The 25,365-nt window shown below is 43.8% G+C and overlaps 1 protein-coding gene and 1 long non-coding RNA gene across 3 annotated transcripts in view; one reads left to right on the forward strand and one right to left on the reverse strand.

The window, feature by feature from the left end:
- The window catches only part of LOC138281587 (uncharacterized), a 531,591-nt gene extending 516,575 nt beyond the window's left edge, over window positions 1–15,016 (reverse strand). The window contains exon 1 of the long non-coding RNA XR_011200904.1: window positions 14,906–15,016. This is a non-coding gene — a long non-coding RNA (uncharacterized lncRNA). The remainder of the gene's footprint in view (window positions 1–14,905) is intronic.
- The window catches only part of GABBR2 (gamma-aminobutyric acid type B receptor subunit 2), a 3,493,747-nt gene that overhangs the window by 1,018,778 nt on the left and 2,449,604 nt on the right, over window positions 1–25,365 (forward strand). The window lies entirely within an intron of this gene.

The raw sequence follows: 25,365 nt of genomic DNA on the forward strand, positions 1-25,365 counted from the left end.
ATTGATCCAGGACGATGGGTTGGGGTGTCCCATGTGTGGCGCTCTTGGTGCTTCCTTCTTGCACTTAGCTTGGTCCTGCAGGATGCTGCACAACTTTTGGCAGGAAGTGGTCGGGAGAGTTCAGGAGGTTAGGGGATTGGGGCTGGAAGCAATGCCATTGACATGCCTTTTGGGTGTAGTGTGGAGACCACGGGGCCGGAGTATCCCATAGAAGCTCACACAGCTGGTTCTGGTATTGGCCAAGCGCAGGGTGGCCTCTGGCTGGACGAGTGCCCGGAATCCTTGAATCCCCTGCTGGATTTGTGATTTAATGGAATGGGGTGCGGCTGAGGAACAATGGCTGTCACGTAGGAATGAGTGGGCACTGACAGATGTGATTACTTGGTGTGCTCTATTGGAACGGTTCACTGGAGTGGAGGATTTAAGTTCTGCAGGAAGTACAGATGATGAGGGATGTAGGAGTATACCTTGAATCAATTCAACACATGACGACCAACTATGGTGAGGTTATGTCTCTCTTCTTTACAGTACGTGTAATCACTGGTTTCATGTGGATCCTCGTCAGGGGAGGGGGTGTTTGAGGGAAATTCTGCCACAGTGATTGCTATCTACCCTTGTTCTGGATTTTTGTGAATGATGTCCTCTTGTAATGTGACATAGCGATACTGCCATATCTCACACTGATAAGCACTGCACTGTATTCTACTTGTTGATTATGTTCTCTAAACTCAATAAAAACAGAGTTATAAATATTTTTGACAAAGAAATTGTGCAAGGTGGGATTGCAAGCTATAGTTACCTTAGAGCATGAGTTATAGTTACTTAAGATAACTCTAATGTGCCCCCCCCCTATACACTATTGAAGCAAAGCCCCAGGGAGACTGAGCTTGTATTTTTTTTTTTTATTTATTTTACCTGGGGATTTGTGACCCTTCTGTAAATTTGCAGTCATTTGTTTTTAGTGCTTTTTTTGCCAGGTGTGGTGTCCCTGACCATATGCACTGAGGGGTGGGCCCAGGGTCTGGCCAGTGGTCAGGCCTTGCACTCAGTCTGCTGCAGACAACCTCCACTCACTGCTCAGCAGGGGTTGGTCAGATGGCCCAGATTGCTACCAGGTCCTGAGCCAAACCCAAGGCATGCAGTCAGCCTCACCAATGCATAGCTTTCAGGTGTGCACAGCAGGGCTTGGCTACACAATCTTCCTTGTGGTCAGGCCTTGGCCCTAACGAGCCACAGGTGAGCATCCCCACTGCACCCAGACTTTGACTCTCTCCATTATCCCCTCTTCATTTTTCTGCTCCTCGTTGCCTCACATCTCATTTATCTGTCTCTTTTTTAACCATTTTTTGAATTTTGTGAATTATATCCTGTTCAAATCTGGACTCTGAATCGTAGTCTGGGTCCGGGTCTTCCATTGTCCAAGGTAAGGGCAGCTGTTTCCAGAGGCCACAATGTCACCACACACAGGGATGTATGGTAGTCAAGTACCCTTAAGAAGCTGCCCCATCTCAGGAGGAAAAGGTCGAAGACGTACAAATTGCCTTGCTGGATGAAGACTTCAATGGAATGAAGAAAACAAGGAAGCCAGAGTCTAAGAGTGGAATTCTTCAGAAATAAACAGGATCATCAAGTGGATGAAGTGAGGAAATGAAAGAACAACACAGCTTTGTTGCAAACCTCCCTCTAACCAGACTGAAGCCTTTATAAAGTAAAAACAAGAGGAAAAGGAAATTACATCAATACACTACATGACAGGAAACATAATAGATTGGGAAAGCCAGGAAGAAACCAAGAAAGAAGCAGCCATATTAGGAAAAGAAAGGAAAAAGAACCAAAATCTGAAGTGGACTTTCTGTGGACCAGCTTAAAAAGGCAGCTGCAAACCCCCAAGTGAGAGTGACGCAAGCCCCCAGCTGTTGGCTTCTTGCAGTATCTTCTGTTCCCTGGAAACATGGTACCCCGTAAAAGACCGCAATTCTTGGGCTCCCTGTTGACCGAAACACAGGGGATGGAACATATCCAAATTTGTATTTTTTCACAAAACGGAGCACAAATCAACAACTTAAAATGGCACCTTGTGATCATTGTCACGTTATGTCTTGCTTTTCTCTGCTTTTATACTGGTGTGTTTTTTTACCAAAGTAAAAATTCCCACATCTGAATTGATTTTTAAAAAGGCAGAAAAATATAGCCGTTCTTCAGCCAATCACATTTGTCAAAAAACTAAAATTTGATTGACATGAGTCACAAATAAAACAATTATCGATTTTAAATGGCAGAAATATAAAAAAATGATTGTATGAATTGTTTCTATGCCACCACAACTTTTTAAAAACGTATCTCAAAAACTACTAGCACCAAAGCAACTAAAGCAAAGTTTATTTGTAAAGTTCAGCTTTCATGCCAAATTTGATGTAAATTCCTTCAACAGTTTTTGCTATAGGTACAAGCCAATTTTACTATGGGAGCTTAAATGGCAAAAAAAAGATGTCACACAAAATGGCATAGCAGACATTTGCTACCCATGCTAAGCAACTGCCATATTTCATGCAGATCCGACATAAGGTCAAAACACATAAACAAATCAAAAGATTTGTTCCAACAGAAATTGCAGCTGAACCATAACTATACAGAAGGGGACTGTTACTCTGTTCTATATATCTGTAGTTATATATTTTCTGCAAAAACAGTGTTAAAATTGAGTCATGGTACCAGGTCAAATGGGGAAAAACCAAAGACATATGCACACAACATGTGATACAAAATCATGCTGCCCATCATGTTGTCCTCTTTGTACCTTTTTTTCTTTGTGTTTGTACTGTTGTCAAATTGGGGTTTTGAGCATGACCGCCAGCACAAGTTATGGCATGTGTTGGTAATCATAACTAGTAAATTTCAGTGGTATTCAGAGTTTGGGGCATAGCCGTAACGTAGTGTTTTTTCATTGGATTTAATTTTTTTTATAATAATGTACTTACATTTCAACCCATGGATCAAAACCAACATATTACAAAAATAGTTTTCACTCATTTTATATATAAAATAAATGTTTAAATTTATAATGCACATAATTAGCAAAAATCAAAACTAATGTCAGCAGTATCATGGAAAATGTCACCAGTGAGGTTATCAACGAATTTGAGATGTCATCCATGATGTTAATATTTTGGGAGTGATGTAAGTTGTAAGATCATAAGCAGTACATAACTGGGTTGCAAGTTATAGTTAGTTTACTGACCCATATCAGGTGAGTTTCACTGGCTTTTACGTTTAGCTTTTTAACTTAATTGTACTTTAACTGAGCTTTTTCCAGTGAATTTCAAATGGTTGTTTTGAAGATATGTGACAGTCTTTTAAGCAAAGCAAACCATGTCTTCACTTTAACATTTGTTTTTTTATTAATTTCTGTTTTTGTATTTTATTCCATATCAAACTGTTCTCTTTACCTTGCCTTTTGTTGACCTCAAACTCTTGCAACACAACCACCTCTGCTGTGCATAGTTGCAACTGGCCGCAGGCCCAATGTTGAATCTGTCAAAAGCAGACAAACCTTGAAGCGCATACTTTCAGACCTGCGTAGCAAAGGTTGGCTGCAGAGCATAACCTATGGCCAGACCCTATGTATAATCTACTATGGGTAATCAACCTCGCTGTGTATGCCTTCTGGCTATGCACAGTGCGGGTTTGCCTTAGGGCCCTGTACCGAACCCTCCATGGATGACCAACCCTGGTGGGTGCCTAATCCCCACTAGACACTTTCTTCAGCTACAAAGTGGGGGTTGGCTGCAGAGGGTGGTCTCTGTCCAAGCTCTATTGGGAATACACCATCAGCAGGAGCTGTTGTTTTTTGTGTTCTTAATAAGGTGCTGATCCTAGAACCTTTTATTTTTTGTAACGTTATATACTGATTAACTACTTTTTTTCTGAGATTGTCATTTTTTTAAATTTGAGAAGAAGAGGTTATGGTATTTTTAGACTGTGGCTCATTACATGAGAAATGACCAATTTGGTAATATCTCCTGAACAAATAATTCTTCTGCACTGGTTGCCATAGATGGAGAACAGTTGTAGCTTCGGGTCTTCTTCAGTGTCCTTGGCTTCCAGCATGCTCATTACTTCTGGTTGAAATGATTCCTCCTCCCCTTCCTTCTGACAATGCTTTTTCACTTCCCTCCAGGAGTAATGGTTTGAGTGAATGGTTCTGAAGTGTTTCACTGTTCCTGTTGTGCTCAAAAGTACATCCCAGGATGTCCACAGTGCTGAGCCTGGCTGCAAAAATTGCAAGTTACTATGTGTGGATTTACTTTCTTTTCCCTGTGGAGTTTGAAAAAATGTCCACAGTTTTGATTCTCTTACAGTTGTTAGTGTTTCCAATGCATCAATATCTTTATCATCAGATGACTGCCCTGCACTGTTTGCAGATGGTTGTTGCCACCTTTCAAAGTATTTTGGTCACAGCAGAAGCTTCCCTGTCTCAATCTCTGTGAACAGTGTGAAAAACAGTGTTCTCTATGTGGTGGGCTCCTTTTTCCTAGAGACTGTGGACTTGTTTTGAAAGCATAGACTTGTTACTAATTAGATGGCTTCTTTGTTTGGGGTGTTTTAAGATTCACAGATCATTCATGGGTCCACCAATAGAAGCAAAGCTATGGACCAGAAGTGTTTTTCCAGGTTTGGAAGGCAGGACATCCTTTGCTAGTACTGCAATTACAAAACTAGTTCTGCAAAGTCCGTAACTTTTTAGAAAGTTGTTGTAAGACATGTCAGCCTTAGGGTGGTATTACCCCAAAGATTTTTCCTCACTCCTCCATTTTGTTTTTGGTGATCTCATTTTTTGTTGGCCCTGGAACTCCTACTACCCAGTGTTAAAGTGCGCATCCTCCCTCCCTAAACCTCAGTTACATTGGCTTACACTCATTTGGCTCATTTAGTTTACTTACATGTCCCTAGTTAAGTTGTACTACCTGTACCCAGAGTCTGTAAATTAAACGCTTCTAGTGGGCCTGCAGCACTAATTTGACACTCCCTTAAGTAGTCTGTCAAACACTTCAGGTCTGCAATTGCAGACTGTATGGCATTTAAATTACCAGGTCGGCCTGGTAAAATAAACCTTTTGCCAGGCCTAAATCTTTATTTGTAATACAAATAAGTCACCCCTAAGGAAGGCCCAAAACACCCCTCAAGGCAGTGCATTTAAAAAGTTGGATACATACTTTTAAGTTTTACAGGTCCTGGTAGTGAAAAAGTCTTAAATTAATTGTTCACTAATTCAAGGTCTACATTTTTCACAGGATAACATTGGGATAGCTTTGGATTACTTTATCACATTTAGTAAGAGATAACGTTCAGTTGGGAGCAGGTAGAAATGCTGATTTTGGTGTCTAAAGAATTGTAATTTAACACCCTCTTATATGGTAAAGTCAGATTGTAAGTACCAATTCTGAAAATTACACTTTTAGAAAGGTAGGATCTTTTTCTCCTAACCATCTGGTGCCTGCAGCATATATCCTTGGTCACATGCCTATGTGTAGCTGGCAGTCTGTCTTTGCGCATTGTTCCTACAAAGTGAAACAAAGTGGGAATACGTGTTGGCAGGATGAGTCATGTCTGATAGGATGAGAGGGAGAAGCTGTCACCTATCACAATTGCACTTCACAAAGGCTTTACCTCAGCACAGTCACGAGTGTTTCACAACTGTCTATTGTGCCCACGGACAAGCTAGGGCCAGGGCAGGAAAGCAGGCAATTTCACACACTTCTGGGGTGGAAACCTCCAGAATCTTCTCCTACTTTAGAGCTGGCACCAAATATAAATATTGGACCCTCAGAATCAACTCTTCAGGACACCCTTGAACCTGTGGAAGACTCTAAAGGACTGCTATGCTGCTATGCTGCAAGGAGGACTGCTACCCTGCTACTCTGTTGTCCTTTTCCCCGCTGCCCTGCTGCCTGAGTGAAAAGGACTGGAACTGCATCTTGAACCCAGGACTACCACAGTGACTCCAAGGGATAGTTGGCTGGCATCCTGATTAGAGCCTCAATGACAGAAAAGGCTCCAACCATCTTCATCCCAGCACCTAGATTCAGTGTGCTGTGAGTTGTACCACACAAGTGTTGCCACCCCAGCCCTGGACCCTTCTAGGTGAGCCTGAAGGTGCTTGGCTGCCTGCCCAGGTGTGGTCTCTTGGGCTGAACTGACACAGCTGACATCCTCGCAATCGGATTCGCCAGTGCATGACATATTCCCTGACATTGGACCTCACATCGCAGCCTGCAAGCCACCACTACATGAAGCATTCCCGATGGAGGACTTTGTATTGCACGCCCCCATCAACAGCATCCTCGACGATGTCGTTTTAAAATAGGAGCTATATAAGTCAAACTAAAAAAATCACACATGTTGGGTTAGGTTTACATTTTTCAACATTTGAAGCCATGCAGGATTCATGATACATGGAACCATGAAACAAGGGATTTACAGTTCAAGTGCCTATTGCTCTGGGGTTGCAGAGGATTTATAGATCTTTAAGGACCATTGCGGAAGTTTGGTTGGCTCTGAGTACGTATCCGTCCCCATTTCAATAGTCCTTGAGCTTGTGAGATGCTTTACAGTCTGCAGCAAAGAGACTGTATTATAATTTTGTTGTGCTTTACTTCTTTGGGCAAACAAAACTTTAGTTTTTTCTAAAGTGGCTTCTGGATAAGATGATTAGGAAAGAAATCCAGGAGAACACTAGGAGCAAGAAGAACTGAATGTTGATGAGGGAGAGGATTCAGATCACCACGGGAACCAACTGTTTGTAGGTTTTTCACCATTCCACCTGGTAGAAAAATAGATAACTTCCAAATATGTTCCATGCACTGTGTGCCAGAAAACTCAGCATGGGCAAGCTAGGAAAATATAGCTTTGGACAACATTGATGCATCGCACTCGTCCTCCTGGACCTCTCTGCGGCCTCTGACACTGTCTGCCACCATACACTCCGCAAACGCCTCCACAACACAGTGATTTGACACAAAGCCCTAGACTGGCTCACCTCCTTCCTCACCGATAGAACCCAAAAAAGTCTTCCTCCCTCTGTTCCACTCCACTGCCACCAAAATCATCTGGGGAGTCCCCCAAGGGTCCTTCCTCAGCCCCACCCTTTTCAACATTTACATGACCCAGCTCGCCAACATCCTCCGACCACACGGAATCACCATCTTCTCCTACGCAGACAACACCCAACTCATCATCTCCCTCACCCGCAACCGTACTACTGCCAAAACCAACCTCCACGCTGCACTCCTTGACACCGCCACTTGGATAACAGCTAACCACCTCAAGCTCAACTCTAACAAAAACAAAATAATCATTTTCGGCCCCAACAAAACCATATGGGACGACTCCTGGTGGCCCACCGTCCTAGGCCCCGCACCTACCCCCGCAAACCACGCACGCAACGTTGGCATCATCCTGGACCCCTCCCTCTCCATGACCCAGCAAATCAACGCCTTCACCTCCTCCTGTTTCAACACAATCCGCACGCTGAAAAAAACCTTCAAATGGATTCCCATAGAGACCAGAAAGACCGTCACCCACGCACTCATCACCAGCATGCTTGACTACGGAAACTCCCTCTACGCCGGCACCACACTCAAACTCAAACGCAAACTCCGTAGAATCCAGAACACAGCCGCACGCCTTATCCTGGACCTCCCGCGCCATGAACACATCTCATCACACCTCAAAACCTTTCACTGGATCCCCATCGACACCGGCCCAACCTACCTCAATGAAAAAGTGAACTTCCATACTCCCAACCGCAACCTCCAATCTGCCGACCTCGCACTCGCCACAGTCCCCCGCATCCAACGCACCACCACATGAGGCAGATCCTTCTCCTACCTCACCCCCAAGGCCTGGAACTCCCTCCCCACCAACCTCAGCAAGACCCAAGACCTCCTGCTTTTCAGAAAGAACCTCAAGACATGGATGTTCAAACAGTGACCCTCCACCCCCCTCCTCCCCCCCAGCGCCTTGAGACCCTCACGGGTGAGTAGCGCGCTCTATACATTTTTTTGATTTGATTTGATTTGATTTGATTTGGCATGAACAGCAGTTATTCACAGAAAAATTGGGGAGGTAGAGGGATGCTGAACAACTGAGTACATCATCTGAAAGAGGGCAGTCTGCCAAACTTACTGATGTTTGGTTGCCAGAGGAAATCCTACAGGAGGAATAATAAGGCTATTGACCCTCCCTCTTATGAAACTGTAGGGATACATTGATTAGTATGTGGCACAATTATCTTTTGTATTGAAAAAGCTTGGGCTGCTCAGCTGAAGCTAATTAATAACCATCAGATGATTTTCAGAACATAATTGTTTTCTTCATTTTTTAAATAACTTTATGTACATTTTGTTAATGAAAGAAATACTAGTTACAAGAAACTAGCATGATATTTAGTTTATAAAACTAAAAAAACACAAAAAGTATGAGTTTATAAAAATCCAAAAAGTGATCTTTTCAGAGTCATAGTTTATTGTTTAAAGAAAGATTCAAATATATGTTGTGATGTGTAAGGGACACTGAGTGAAGGCAATGAAGTCAGTGAGTGAATGACTGGATCACTGAAAGTAGGTGTATGTCTAACAGTGAGTAGGTGGATGAGTGTTAAAGATAGAGTGAGTGTATGTGAAAATAAAAGAAGCTGTTTCAGAGATTGTGAGGTAGATAGAGTGCGTGAGCGTGTGGAGGAGTACCAAAGAGAGGGAAAGACTGAGTTAAAGGAAGTTCATAAAGAGCGAGTGAGAATGGGTGAGAAAGAAGAAAAAAGGTTGTCACTGAGAGAAATGATGGCTGACTGTAAAAGAGGAACTGAATGGGTGTGTATGGTATTGAGAGAAAGTAAGAGACAGTGAGTCAAAGTGAAGGCAAGCATGACAGAATGTGGGTGCAATGGACTACCTTAGACAGAATTAAAACATAGGTTTTAGACTGAGAAGAGAGGAAATAAAGAGTGAATGTGATTGAGTGAGATACAGTATGAACATATAAGGGAGTCAAATACTGAAAAGAATAGTGAGTGAAAATGAGGGGGTGAGTGAGATGGAGTGAAATAGAGAGGGAATGAGAAACAGTGAAAATGAAGGAGGGTGTGATAGATAATGTGACTTAAAGTGGATGAACGCTTATGTGAGTGTCAAATGTATGAGAGTCTGAATTAGAAGGACTGAGTAAATAATGCATGACCATGAATAAGACAGTGTGTAAAAAAAAAGGAAAACAAAGTATAAAAGGATGACCAACTGAAAATGAGTGGGTGACTGAGAGGGACTGATTGACTGAAGGAAATGGGTGAGTGATTGGTGTGATACACTGAATAGCAGTGGTTCAGATAGTGAAAGTATAGGAGGGAGTGAGAGGAAGCGACTATGAAATCAGGGCTTGGCTACAGGCACTGCACCTAACCCTCCACAGGAATCCATACCTGGCCCTGACCAAAACCCTACGAGGGCAGAAGCGCATAAAGCACATGGCTTTCAGTAGTGTACGAGGTGACTCTGCACCAGGCCTGTGCCCAACACTCCATTATCGACCAACCCCTACAGTGTGTGGTCTTTGGCCTTATGAAATGGGAGTTGATATCTGGTGAACCTCTGCACTGATCCTCTGCAGGTGGCCAACCCCTCTGGTAGCCTCCCGTGGGCCAATGTTGGACTTCAAGTAGGCAGCACACATGCTTTTGGATTTGAAGATCCCACACAGGCCAACATGGGTCCTTGAAGCTTTGAAGTCGCATGTATGTAAGGCATGCACTGGGTCTGCAGAAGAATTGTTATTAAAAAAAAAAACTTTAAACACTGGGGTGTTTCTTTTCCTTCCCCCACATGGGCCTCTAGGTCATGTTGTATGCAACCTGCCCCCAAGCCCCTTCACGTTTTTCAGTACGTGGGGGCTAAATTCCTGCATCCTGTAATGGAGACTGCAATTATGTATTTTTTTTCCAGTGTTTGGACCAACCAACCATATTGTTTTGGTTTCACAGATCTCTTTTGGTTCAATGAATTAGAAATTGTAGATACGAGAAAAAGTTCCCTTGGATAATCAAATCTGAGCATTTTTCTTAATCCGTGTAGGCCTTGTAGGCCTTGTGTTCATGGAGCTTTCTAGATTAACAGTCCAGATAGCTCTAAATTTTAACATTTTCATGCCCAACCCAAACTTAAATGCTCATGTCCTGAAAACTACTGAAAAGATGAATGCTAAACCAAGCAAACAGCACTACCTTCAGTAAAGTTCAGCCTTCAGTCAGATTTGGTGTAAATCCATTCAGCCAATATTTCTGCATCAAGCAGTGAAAATATTTGCAGAAGCTTGTAAGCAAGAGTGATGATTTTTTGCTTTCAAAATCAAATACAGGTAGTAAACAAAAACCTATCGCTACTATGACATTTTAGGTGCTATTTCTTTGAAGTTTCATTTAGTAAAATGTGTTGATGCATGCTAGTATTTCCAAAAAATATTCCTAATCGAAAATCAGTGTAACATTTTCAACACGATTATAGGAAGCATGAAAATAAACAAGCACTGGCAAAGCCAACCGATATAACATTGGTTGTGAGTCTTTTGGTTTCGTCAATGCATGTCTTGTTTTGACCTGGCTTTTGTAACACTTTATTGTTGTGGGAGCTGCCAGGCCCTCACCCCTGTAACAAACATTGGCAAAAGGCAAAAAAAAAAAACTTTTTTGGTCTCAAAAAGCACACATTGCCACTACTGGTGTAACAGAGTTCCCGCAGTCACTGCGGTGTAGGGAGACCCCTCCAGGGGACCCCCTCAGCATAGCACCTGCCCTGTGTGGGTTTGGGGGGGCCTCAATGTTCTTTGCAGAGGGCTCCCCCTCTAGTTTCTTTGCACCACTGATTGCCACAGTAATTCCTGGTACAGAACAAAACTACTTGGTGTGCCAATATTCTCCTTGCGGAACAGCAGAATGCAATCACTCACAGTAAAGCCAGCTGATAGATAGAGAGAGAAATAGAATATTAATAAAAACAAAATGTCTTGGTCAGCACCCTCATTAGGGACCCAATTCTTAAAGAAAGTCACAAAAGTGCACCCATGCTAAAAGTCTTTGAATTAGTGGCTTTCATGAATTCACAAGAACTTACAGAAGTAGACAAGGAAATTGTACTCCTAGAAAATATCTGTGAACTGTATTTTAGGACAAGCACTTATGCATGTGTAGATTTGCTCATGCGAAAATCTATTGTGCGTTTACAAGTTCACATTGACTCCAACCACTTTTTTTCCCAATCCTGGAAGAACTTCTACTTCTGCCATTGTCAGAAGTAAATTCCCAACCTTTTTCTATATGGGGAAAGATTAGAGAAGAGCTAGTGAACATCCTTAAAACATGCAACTTAGTAGGTTTGCAGACTCAAAGGCATTCCAGCCCTGGAACTATTGCTTACTGCTTCCTCCAGCCATGGTATGCAGATCTGCGGAAAGGTAGCAACATAAAGAAATTTCTATAGTAGGGATTGAAATTGCAAGTATTCAAGCCTTTCTATAGTATTTGCCCTCGCGTGATCAGAGAAGCTATTATCAGAGCTTTTACAGAATGAAATTGGGCAAGTAGATTTAAGAAGCAACCTGCCTCCTGGACCAGTAGATATTTTATTAAATTCCACACACATTTTAATATATAGGATAATGTAGATGTACTATTCCTAACTCCACATCTACATATCTTGAAGGTAATAGACACTGCGTAGCCACATACATGTGGAGTAAGGTATAGAATATCTACCGAAAAGTGACTTGCCAAGTAACTTTTCTAGACCGTTGTTCCTATCTATACTAAACGTATTTATGGATACTAATCTAAATGCCATTGCTTGCAAATGAGGACACACCCTTCCCTACTTTACTTACGACCCCAGTTAAGCCCTTTAAGGACAGAAAAATCTATATTTTTTAAGTTAGGAGGTGTGAAATGGAGAACTATTGTGAGAATGATCCCTTATTGAGGGACCTCATTTGCTCATGAACAAATGGTCTTACCAGTGGCATTTGTGGACTTCATCTGTTCACAAAGATCACACTGTTATCCTACTTATAGCTTCAGGGAAGCTGACAAAGCTGGGGATGCTGCTCAACTACAAACATTTTATTCCTTTCCCCCATCCAAGTACAGCTGAAATGAGCTGATGAACTGCACACTGTATTGGAGAAGTAATTATCTCCCTCAGGACTCTATGAGTTCAGGGAGAACAGACAACAAACTTACAGAGGAGAGCTCTTGTGATGGTCTACAGATCTAGACAACCCCTGGTATCAAGGAGAACCAAGGAACTGCTAGACCCCTCCTGGAGCCGTGCATGGACACTGAGAGAGAATTGTCTGCTGGCTCCGATTTGACCTCTGGAGTCAGGTGGCCTTATTAATTTCTTGCAGAACAGAGGTAGATCATACCATCCTTAAATCAGTTGTTTGGCTGACCTAAATGTAATCTTTGAAAATGTTAGGTGGGGAGCTCAGTGTTGGTTTGTAAACCCTGTATTTCCACGTGATGGCTGGCTGTTCTTCCTTACAGTCATCCTTGGGGTTGGAATATATGAGGACACTGTTTTAAATGAATCCTCACTACGTCCATCCCCCATCCACACACTAAACAGAGGCCTGCTGCTGTGACCTTTTGTTATGCTTTTCCTCATGCCTACAGAAAGAGTCATTGGGGAACCCTACAATGACATACCTCCGGGCATGGGTATACGCCATCTAAATGAGCAAGGATTCTTATAGACATGCAAACTGTCCTTCAGGGACGTTCCAAGGTATTCCCCAGTTACTAGGACTCTGAAACTGTTGCACCAAGTAACCATTCCTAGAGTGTCAAGGGTGACACTGGCACTCTGCTCTCACACCCAGACTATTTACATCCCAATTAGTTTCAGACACCTGCTGGACAGTCTACCTCATCTTTGTCCTTCTGATTGCCTTGTCAGCTACCAGGGTGTATCTTAGAATAACTCTTAAAATCTTTGCTGGGCTTGCTTGCAGTCTTTATTATCGCTCCCTAAATTGTGATTTCTTTGATGGGCTACAGCCCAGGCTGAGCCTTCTGCTGCTTGCCACCTTTCACAGGCTGGGTCACTTCATGTCCAGGGATACTCAACATTTTTTAACATGAACACTGGGGAATGTAGTGCACTTCTGGGAAGTTGTCTGGGTACTTAGGGTTTTCTGAGGGACCCAGTAAATAATGTAAATATCTTGTTATGTATTACACTTTATTGTGACTTCTATGTAACACTTACGTTATGTCCCTAATGCCATCCCAGTTATTTCCCAGGACTATATGGCTACACAATATCAATGTTATTGACTTCTTGCACTAACTAAGGTCCCTAATTCCATCCCAATAATTTATCAGGCTTGCATAACTACACAATCTCAGTGATCCTCTTTTCTTGCACTGGCACGTTCTTTGCTTTGCTGATCTTTTTCTTTCTCACCCGCATCTGTAAATTATTTACTCAATGTAGCACAAACTTATGGCCTGGGTTGTATTGAAATGTATGTGTTAGTTACCCACAAATCTAAAAATTATAGAGTGAATCTCAGTGCTGTAAAAGTGATGCCATCTTGAGATTAGAAACATGCCAAAACGTCAGACTATCATTCCCTTTATAGAGGCAGCAGTGCTGGAGGGTGTCCGGATATGAGACCTCATTGGCATAACACAACTGGGTGATGTGCGGGCCAGAGCTCACAAAAGTTCCTTCTGGGAACTTTTGGGCACCATGCACTCAACCTGTTCACAATTCTACAAATATTTGTAGCTGCGACACGCACTTTACGCACACATGTCCTGCGACGTCACCCCTCGTGAATTCAGTTCTCTGGAGGCTAAACTCCTTTTAGGCCTATTGGGAAAGCGGGGCATCTCTCAGATCTATCGTACCCTAGTCATTAATGCCCCTCATACACTGGGCCAACTTAGAGCCCACTGGGAGGGGTGGCTGCTTCCCCTGGAAGATGTCGACTGTTGAGATGCCATAATGGCTCCTAGAGTTATATCAATATTATGTAGGCTCTACCTGGTTCAGACCTACTAACTTTACAGTGCCTACCTCACTCCTGCCAGATTACACCAGGCCGGCCCTCTTCTGGATCCCACTATCGCCGTCGTTCACATGCCACTGCTGACTTACCACATGGTGTGTTGTGTCCAACGATTCAGAGTTATTGCACCGCTATAGCATGTGAATTGTCTAAATTCTTGGGTTGGGAGATGCAACTCTCACCTTTGCTGCTGCTGCGTGGGGGTCAGGAGGGTTCTGGGTGTTTAAGGGTAGACCCGGCATTCTTAGACATGGCCACAATTGTGGGGAAGAGGGACATAGCAGCTAGATGGAAGGCTCCTGCTACCCCTATGATAAGGCAGTGGAGAAAGGATGTGAATTGTTGTGCACAACAAGACAGACCTGAGTATGAAGCTAGCTGTTTACCAGGTAAGAATGGGTGCGTCTTGGGAATGTCATTGGGGAACTGGTATGAGGTGTATGTTTCACTCTAATGCTTGATTCGATCTCCTCTCTGGATACTTGTCCTACAGTGCTTTGCACAGTCGTCTTATTCCATAACTGATACATACTTTTTTGTGCATTCTGAGTGCGTTTTCACTCTGCAAAATTCAATACAATTGGTTGCCCAAAAAAAAAACCAATAACCGGTTTATAACAATTGAATTACTGTCCTCGGAAGACTGGTTGAGTGTGCCTGGCTGGTATTGACTTTTATGACCTTCAGATGTCTGCATTTTGACCCCACTGAACATTCAACTCACTGAGCTATTATTTCTCCAGTAGTACATAATGGTGTTTCATGAGTTTGAGTCAATGGCCGTCATTACCTGGATGCTGTCTCTCCCAGGAGTAATATCCAATGTGTGTCCAGTTCCAGTCCAATTTTCATATCATCCACATACTACTAGTGGTTAGCCTGATTTTAAGTACTTCTGATCTGGAAAAAAACAGGAGCACATGAATATGTTCAAAGAGTGATTTTCCAAGAGAAAACAATTTGATCACATGAGTAAGTTAGAATTAGAAACCCACGTTTTCGTGTTACACTGTTTCCAGCTTGGTCACTATACCATCACTGATGTGGGTGGTTCGAATTATGAGCCTCCTGGGGCTGTCCTGCCATGGAAGATGACTTCATGTTGGGGGGACAAGTCTAGAATTTAATGCAGTACTCACCACCAGTAAATATTTATAAAATGGTAATTCTAGAATACAATGTTAAGTCTCCTAGACACGTGTCAAATTCAACCCTCTAGTCTAGGGATGGGGTGGTTGTGTCTGCCCACCTCATTTAATTATATGTAGTGCTTTTTTCTTATTTTTTTGTGGTTACAAACTACTTGCAGTTTGTGGTGGAAACAGACGTGGAACTGGAAAGCTGTACAATTATGAAGCCAACTCAAAATTCCAAATTCAGTAACGGTCATGCATCTAGAATGCTAATAATTGAAATCAGAAATATTGTAAAAAATATGAACAAATATAAATGGCAGAAAAAATTTTCTTCTGTACTTTCTGGTCCTGATGGCTGATTTAGAAATGTAATAAAGTATCAAGTCTATCAGATTCTTGTGACCACAGAGATATATAGTGTTTGTTGTTTGTTCTAAAATACACAATAACCAGAGCCATGATTTTTCATTGTGTGACAATTATGCTTCATCTCTAAAATCTATTGAATGAAAAATGTGCTGATGGTACTGAGAGTACAAATAGTGGTTATTTGTAACACTATGAGTTTGGGGTTAACCATACTATCATACAGATTACGTTTTGCAAAGTTAGTTTTTCTTGCACGCAAGCTCACATGTGTAAGCCAAAAATGTTGACAAATTCAGCTGATAACAAGAAATGTTATATTATTCTGTTTTTTGCATGTCTCCCAGTGCAAATGCTACCTGACTTGTGTGGATAGGCCTAGAGCCTGCAACAGGTAAAGCTCCAAATGCATATTTTCACTGTCAAAATCGATCCAATTTGGCTACATGAGCAGCAGCGCTGAGTTCATACTCGCCCCCCATCTTGTGAAATATGCTAAAACCACACATTTCTGTAAACCAGACACAAAGGGAAGTTTAGGGAGGTATGACAGGTCAAGCAAGATGGCCAGCGGGACGCACTTCTAGAAAGCTCCCCGCCACCCCAGCCTGAGCCTGCAGTTATCCTGATGTGCCTGGGGATTTGAGTGCCCCCCAGGTGGAGATGAATGCCCTGACCCTGGCGGCAGCTTGGAATCCCCAATCGGGGAGTTTGGAGCTTCATGGCTCAAGCGGGGGGTGAGGCCTGGCCCTGGCCACGTGGGGTTCAGCGGCCCGCGAGAGGGTTGGGGGATCCGCCTCTCTGCCTCTCCCGAAAGGCCTGCTGCCTTAGTCGGACCACACGCATGCGGTGTGGCTGGTGCCACGCGGGCGGTGTGGCTGGCAATACACCACTCCTACTGTGTTGCCACAGCACCAGACGCGACTGGGTGATTCCGAGGATGACCTGTGTATGCCAGTCACTGCGGAGGGTAGCCCTTGAGGGGAAAATAGAGACAGTGGCTGTGGAGGTGAACCTTCTCCGGGTGGACCTCCGAAAGGTATTTGAAAAGATGAAAGTAGCCAAGGGGTCCATTTTAGAGTTACAGACAGAGGTTGGTGCTCTACGGAAGCAGATGGCGCAGGTCACTTCAAAACACTGGGGCTCTTGAGGCGAGACTGGAGGACTCCTTGGGTAGGTCCCAACACAATAATGTACACCTTCTTGGGTCCCAGGAGTGCGCAGAGGGTTCCACTGCAGAGGTCTTTGTGGAGCGATTGATCAGGGATGTGATGCAGCATGTCGAGTTGTGCGGTGTGTTTCTAGTGAAGCGAGCCCACTGGGCACTGGTTGCACCCCCTCTGCCTAATGCCCCTCCGAGGGCTATAATTGCTCATATTCTGAATTATAGGGATTGAGACAATATCCTACGGGCAGTACGAGAAACATATAATCCTGTTTTTGAACACCACAGAATTTCCATATATCCAGACTATACAAACAAGGTGCAGACATCGAGGAAGGGATTATGGAGATGAAGGCCAAGCTTCGTGTCATGAACATATGATACATGTTGTTGTACCCGGTGCGCTTGAAGGTGCTCCCCGGAGGTAAATCCCACTTTTTTGACCGCCTGGAAGAGGTGTGGAGATGGCTGGAAATGTGGGATAAAGTTACGCCGAGTGGGTCTGATCAGGCCCGCACTGCCACCGGTCCTATGTCTGGCTTGGATGGCTCAGAGTGGAGAAAACGCAAGGAGGGCTGGATGGATGGCTCCACAGGGCAGGGAGCAAGCAACAACAGCAGAATTAAAATTCAACAGGATGATACAATGGCAGTGGTTTACCCCGGCCTGTCTGCTAGACTGACTCTGGCGTCTGACTTGTGAGTGGAGACGATGTCCATTGCCAGTTAACTTGATTCTTCTTAAGAGAATAGCGTTCTAACACTTTCCTAAGTGGGGCATGTTATTATGTCAAATGCTTCTTGCTTGTGCAGTAACAGGTAATGGGTAAGTAGTGGATCTGAAAAAGATAGGGCACTCCTTGCGTCCTCATTATATGGCTGGGGGGTACTGCCTTCATTGGAACATGATAGATTAGAAATACAGGCCCAGTGTATTTAGCATACAGGGTGGGGGAGTTTACCTCCACTGTTGTGGTAGGACTTAGTAACTGGGGTGTTGGGGTTTTAGGCTGTTGTCCTGGCAGCATTTACACATATGGATCTACAATCTTCTTTGGTGCATTTGTTTTACTGTTTATCTGGGGTGGGAAGGGGGGTTGGGAATTTAGTGAGTGCATGTTTGCATATTTTAATTGGTTACATCAACAATGCATACTTGTATATGAAATGTGAGATAGGTAGTCAGCCTGCTTTCCCCCTGTGGGGGGGAGAGGGGCGGGGAGAGTACTAACATGGGTCGACAGAGTAATATGCTGACATGGAATGTCAGGGGGGTGAAAGATTACACAGCGCGCAATAGAGTACATTCCTTTCTGCGGCGGCATAAGATTCAAATAGCCTGTTTACAGGAAACACACATGAATGGAGGAGGAATCTCAAAAGAAATGGCGGGCCAATTGTTCTCCTCATCTTTTTCCTCAAATGCCCGGGGAGTAGCAATATGGCGTGCGCCAGGGTTTCCATTTAGGCATGTTTACAGCGAAGCAGATGTTGAGGGGTGGTATATACTCCTACAGGGTACGTTGGATGGTGCGCCCCTTACTATACTGAATACCTGTGCACCCAACACAAATGATCATTGCTTCTACGACAATGTAGCTGAGGTGCTGGGGGTGAGTGTGGGTTCTCCTATTGTGGGGGCTTGAGACTACAATTGTTTATTGGACAGTGAGAAAAATCATCACCTTTCTAAACAGGGTACTAAACCATTGATGACGAGATCCCTCACAGCTGCCATGCACAATTTAGGATTATGGGACGGATGGAGAGGACTGCACCCGGGGAGTAGGGAATACACATGTCACTCTAAGACGAATAACATGTGTAGTCGATTGGACTGATTCCTCCTGGGTGGCCTGAATTGCTTGCAAGTATTTGATATAACACATTTGGGTGGATTTTATCTGACCATGCCCCGGTATTGATGCAGCTGGAATGGAGTTCAGATAGCGGGTTGACATGTAGCTGGTGCATGCCCCCAGGTTTTCTGACAGATGCTGTGTGTCGTGATAAAATGGCAGTTGCAATTAAGGACTGAGTGGACATGAATTGGAATATCACGGCAACCAGAGGTACAGAGTGGGAGGCAATGAAAGCCGTTCTGAGAGGAGTGTGTATAGGCACAACCTGTGGGGGTGCGGCAATTGGAACAGGATCTAAAAAAATAGGATGGGAAATTAGGGGATATCCAATGCCAGATCCTTCTAATGAGGGAGGCAGAAAGGCAGAAAGAGAGCAACTCCGATTGTATAGGGAAGTCAGTAGGTGTTGGGAGATGCTGGATAAGCGAACACTTAGATCATATAGACAGTGGCTACACGGGGGGACAAATCTAGCAGGTTGCTGGCATGGATCCTAAAGCGTGAAATGGAATCTCCCCCCATCTTGCATATTCGAAATGCTGCAGGTGTACCGGTTACCAATCACAGGGATACCTTAAGAGTACTGGCAAAACATTTGCAAACAGTGTCACATGCTGGCCCACTGGTGTCAGACGAGTATCTGGGAGAATTTCTGTGGCAGCTGTGGCTCCCACAGCTGGGCCATGAGAGTATAAGAGACTTGGATGCTGAGATAACTATAGAGGAGGTGGTTGCAGCTGCAGAGTCATTGTCTAAATCTAAGACTCCTGGGGGAGGGGAGGTTCCTGGTTGAGCTTTACCATACATATTTCCCCGTCCTACGAGATAAATTATTGGCAGTGTTTGAAGAAGCCCGCGTACAGGGCATCCTGCCGGAGCCCTTGCACCAGGGCAATGTTTGTCTAATGCTCAAGCCTGGGGTTGATTCGAGTGACCCTTCTTCCTATCGACCGCTCACAATGTTGAATAGTGATGTTAAGATCCCTTGTTTGGGTGGGAAGGGAACTCTCAGAGTCCTGTGTCGTTGGCGGTGGAACCAGGCATGGGTGTCCACTATCACCACTCCTCTTTGCTTTAGTGGTGGAGCTGCTGGCAGTATGGCTTCGTGAGGAGTTGGCCCCCTGGGGCATTTAAGTGGGACTTATCAGCCACATTATTTCGTCATACGTAGATGATGCTTTGGTATACCATCGATCGCTGGGTATTTTGTGCCCCTGTTGTTGCGCTTGGATGAGTTTGGGGGCCTTATCGCGACTTAAGTAGATACACATAAGTCGCTCCTGTTTCCTCTAGGGATGCTCTGTGGCAAACAACTAGATGATTTACCTATAGTGGGTCTCCAGGTCTCCAGTGAGAATTGGAGAGTTTCAAGTACTTGGGCATATGGGTTACCCACACTGCAGCAGCACATGAGACGTGTAATGTGGAAAGAGTAGTAACAGGCCTTGAGCGCTCTGTCTCATTCTGGAACAGGCTGCCTCTCTTTGTAATGGGAAGAGGGGCTATTGCAAAGCTGGTGTTTCTTCCGCGGTGGCAATACCTGGTGCAAAATTATTTGTTTACTTTAACCTCTCAGTTATTTAATCGTTAGGATAGCTTGCTGATCTCACTGGTGTGGGCAGGGCACCACAGTAGAGTGGCGCTGTCCACAGTGCAGCGGGATTTAGAGGATGGGGTTGGCTATCCTTAATATTAGGCTATACTACTATGCTGCACACTTGCAACATGCTGCAAAGTGGATAACTGAGTCGGATAACTGGGAAAAGCGACTATTTGAAGGAATGATGGTCAATAACATGCTAGCACACATACTGATGAAAGGTGGTCAGTCAGAAACAGCTGTCCCATACCTGGCTAGAAATACTGCATGGATCTGGGATCAGGCTGTTAAGAGGGTGCTTTGCCGTGCTCCATTTGATAGGGAACTTAAGATATGGGACTTGGCTCCCTTACGTGATATTGATAATTACATTTCTATGGAAGCTGGGGAACGGGGGATGTCTTGTGGTGGGGGATTTATTCCCCAGTGAGGAGTTTATATCCATTCAGGAAGCACGGAACACGTTTGGTTTGGGACCAGGCCAATTTCTGCAATATGACAAGGTGGAGAGTGTTGTGCAGGAGATCTGGTGTGATTTCCCACCTGCCACGTCATCTTTGAATGGGCTGATAATTTGGGGAGATGGGAAACATTTAATTACCTTGTTTTATAGAGCCCTTCAGGGGGGGATCAACCTGGTGTGGTATCCAGCGGAGGGCAATGGTTGGGCTAATGCCTTGTAGCTGGTGTGTACGGTCCCATGTAATAATAGATTTAAGCTCCTACATTTTAATTTTGTACACCATAGTTATATCACGCCTGATCGTCTTAACAAGATTGACCCAACTAGGGGAGCCGAGTGCCCAATGTGGCGAGCTGGGCACCTCCTTCCTACATCTGGCTAGGGAGGTGCAGCAGTTCTGGCGGTAGGTGGCTCCGAAGGTTGAGGAGGCCACGGGTTTGGGTCTACAAGTAACGCCATTGACATGTCTATTAGGGATGGTAAAGTGACCACGGGGAAGGGAAGTCCCGCACAGACTGGCACAACTGGCTCTAGTGCTGGCTAAGCACAGGGTAGCCATAAGCTGGACGAGCACTAGAAGCTCATCCATTGGGGCGCAGCAGAGAAACCACATATGCGGATAACACGTAGAAATGAGGGGGCACTAACCGATTTGATCGCATGGGGAAACTTATTGGAGCGTTTCACTGTCACAGACAAATTAAGCTCTATGTGGAGCTCAGATACTGATGATTGACTAATGAGGTTTACACATGCATGATGGTGACAACCAACTGCAGCTATGCTGAAACTCTGGTACTCATAATTTACATATGAATTTGTTTCAAAAGGGTACTACCATGTAGAGGGGGCTTATGGGAAACTTTACTGCTTCAGCTACTGTTGACACACATTTCTGACTTTGTAAGTAATCTATCATCAGAGAAGATATCTGTAATGCCTCATATCTATGTATTGTGTTGTTTTTGTTGGTTCTGACAATATAAACTCAATAAAAACTGAGTTTAAAAAAAAAAAGATCTGCAAAAATCAATCATTTTACTCTCATTTCTGTCAGGCTGAGTTCTCAAATTTGTGCGGATCACAAAAACCCTACCACCTAATATTTCTACACCTCTGCTAATAAAAATCAGTACCCAGAGCAACTTATGTGGGAAGGCCCCAAAACGGTAGATGAAGACATAAAATTTTTGCATGAAGATCAATCAATTTTGGTGACGTGCAGCGATATTTGGGCCCGATTTGTCTGCCACCCAGATTAACCTACTAAACCAGACATTTCTGAAAATTAGATACCTGTGAGCCTATGAAGCATACTTGAAAAATATCAAACGAACAATCAAAACAATTCATATTAAAAGGCAAGTTAGTTCCAGTTGTACCTTGACTGGTTACTCACAGAATAAGCATGCATAATGGTGCAGGGCAACCCTGCATGCTGAGAAAAAAAGGCATTAAAATTGAACAAGGAAAGAAGAAAAGGGGCTGAAAGGCATGTGAGGAAACAAAACAGATGGTTCATGAAATGAGGCTGATAGAACAATGACTCGGGGGAGTAACAAAGGAGGTTTAGTGTAGCAAAGGATTTCAAAGTTCAGGAAAAAACTGTTTTTCTTACACAAAAAGAGAAAATATGGAATTGAAGCCCTCGTAAAAAAGCAACAAAAAAACGTTTTCATGTTGGAAAGTTTGTGAAGAGAAGAGGGAAGCATTCCAGCAGAAAAGAGTATTGGAATTTTTCAAAATAGTAAAAACAAACCTGCCAATAACATTTTTCACCATGAAGAGCATTCACCAGGCACCATACGTTTTCATGGATTCCACTGAAAGAAGTAATTATAAATGATTTCAGGAGACTAGGTTTTCTCTAAATCCATATAAAGGTGCTTGTAGGCACAATTCAACATGTATTTCTAAAGTGCATGTTAGCCCTTGGGGCAACTTTTGTCACATCACTCCACTTTCTAACTCAGGAGAGGCTCGCTGGGCTGGGCGGGGCGGAGGGTTGGGGGGCATGGGGGGAAAAAAGAAAATTCGAAAAAAACTTACCTCTGCTCCAGCACCGCTCCTCTCCTCTCGCTGCTGCAGGCACAGGCTCCCAGTCTGCCCTGCGCCAATCCTGACACTGCTCAAAGCAGCATCAGGATTGGCTGGGAGCGCCCAGGCAGGGGGCTCCCAGGCAGACTGGGAGCCTGTGCAGACTCTCTGCAGCCCTGCAACCATGTTGCTGGGCTGGAGAGAGCCTACAGAGCATAAACACACATGCACTCTAAGGGGAGTGCACAGAGCACTTCCCTCGGCTCGTCACCCCAAATGCCCCACCCTTTTTACACAGAAAGGATGAAAAACAGATTTTATTATCCTTTCCGTGTAAAAGGATTTGCACTGGTTGCTGCTGGCAGGGGGACAACGCTCCTCTGCCAATTCGGAGGAGCTGTGCCTGCTCTAGCTCATCCCAAACATTTATGACTACTTTGAACCCCAACCATCACTCACAGACTTTTGTCTCCTTACTACTTCTCCTTTAAAACTCATTCCCATCATCCTATCCCCACTCTAAACTCTACTAAACACAGGAGATTTCAGGAGCTGAAGCCTAACAAAACTAACCAACAACAATGATAATAGTCAACTAAGAAGCAAGTCAGTAATCATGTAAACCCTACAAGGTGGCCTACATTCTCATTGTAGATGGAACAACATTATAGTCTAAGTTAAATCAAATATGAGATGCTTTTACAGAGCACATCTAGAACTCAGGTATTTAAATGTTTTCTCATATGTGATAACAAAGAAGATGGAGGCACTGTGAAATAAAATATTTGCCTAAGATCACACAATTTGGACATGTCAGGAAGCCGGTATTGATTCCAGGTTTCACAGTTTGAAATTCAGCCACCAGTTGTATACCTCTGTCTTTCTCTCCTTCTCTGTCCTGTTTTACATTAGAGGTCACTGTCGTGTCTCTCATTCATAGCTCATGAAAAAGGACACCAACATATCTGACCAGACTTGGGATCCAGAGACTCAACTGCCAAGCCAAGAATCCTTTCGTATGAGGGTTTCACATCCCAAACTGCCCATCTCTCCACCAAAGCTACACCCCTCGGAATAAAAAGACAAAAAGAAACTGTGAGGCCTTTTCTCTGGATTGTGGGTCAGTAGATTCATTTGTGGCAGCATCCGTTATGCATACAATTGTTTGCCACTGGTGTGCAAATACTACCTACATTCCAGTTGGCTAAGCAAGGAACCTCTTTTGCACACTTGGTTCACAAAGGGTAGAAAAGGAATGATCATGAGACCTTAAGGCTTCCTCCGGGAGTTGATACATCATGGCTTACTAATTACTCTTTGTAAACTCTAGGCCTGGTAATGCTTAAAACACCCGTGAGCCTAATTTAGAGAAAGGTAGTGTGGATTTAATAGCCAGACATCTGCTGTGACCACTGCTGCCTGTGCACTTTTTTTCCTACTTACCAGCTCCTGCTGACACTAATGCAGCACTAGACCATTTAATGGCTCCTTGGGAAATGTTTTGAGTGCATATCGAATACAAGATCTTGTCAAACCGAACTATAAAGTAAAGCATTTGGTTCATGTAATCTGAGATTGATTTTGGTAAGAACTGAGGAAAGGGTCAGCGGGAAGAGGCAGACATGGGGAGGGGGGCCAAAAGCTGTTCCTTTGGCATAGTTGCACGAGCCCGAGAAAAATGGTGTAGACAAATCTTATTGCAGGGTACATACTCGTAAATGCTGTTAAAAATGTCGAGGCAAGTAAATATTGTTCGCACAATACAGATAACACCGGCAGGGACAGACTGAGTATTGAAAAGCAAAGGCAGAATTATTCATCGGCTTGTAACTATTGAGCTAGCCTGCAGTGCAGAAACACTGGGCGTCATTCACAGCTCTGCCCAGTCTCCTGGCACCATATACCTTGGTGTATGGGCCTCTTCTGCTTCAGAAGACACATAATGGAGTTTTCCCAGAGTTCTTGCCCAACTTATTATAATGTTCCTTGAGTGTAAAAGAAATATTTAGTGTATTCACTTTCTAGTAACCTTTTATCATTTAAATAATCAACTTTGAGTTGTTGTAATTCTGTTATTCAGGTAGAGAGTGTTTCGTTTTTACACCAGACTAGAACAGAAAAAGCATTAAATACGAAAGCATATTAATGAACAGCACAGCAGCTTTGCGGAAGGTCGCAGCCAGGCCTTACGGTAGGTGTTTTATCACTTCCGCTTTTATTGGCTTCTCTCTTTATAACGCAAGAGGCACCTGTGAATTGGGACTGGTAACCTCAGAATGTGCATTTGTATTTGAATTTTAGTGAGGAGATCAATAATGAGTAAGACCATTGCTCACAACTTTGCGCAAATGAGTTTAGGATTCAAATAAAAACTGTTTCTGAGTGCATATAAAAGATCAAGGGCCAGATGTAGGTAGCTTGCAAATTGCGACTTGCAATTTGCGAGTCCGTGCGACTCGCAAATTGCAAGTCGCAATTTGCTATGCAGAAAGGTGTCTCAGACACCTTCTGCAACGCGCAATGGGGTCGCAAAGACCCACCTCATTAACATTAATGAGGTGGGTCGCAGTTTGCGACCCCATTGCGAGTATGGACACTCACGGGGATGGTGGCCTGCTGGAG

This window comes from Pleurodeles waltl, chromosome 2_2 (genome assembly GCF_031143425.1).
Source record: "Pleurodeles waltl isolate 20211129_DDA chromosome 2_2, aPleWal1.hap1.20221129, whole genome shotgun sequence".
Lineage (NCBI taxonomy): Eukaryota > Metazoa > Chordata > Amphibia > Caudata > Salamandridae > Pleurodeles > Pleurodeles waltl.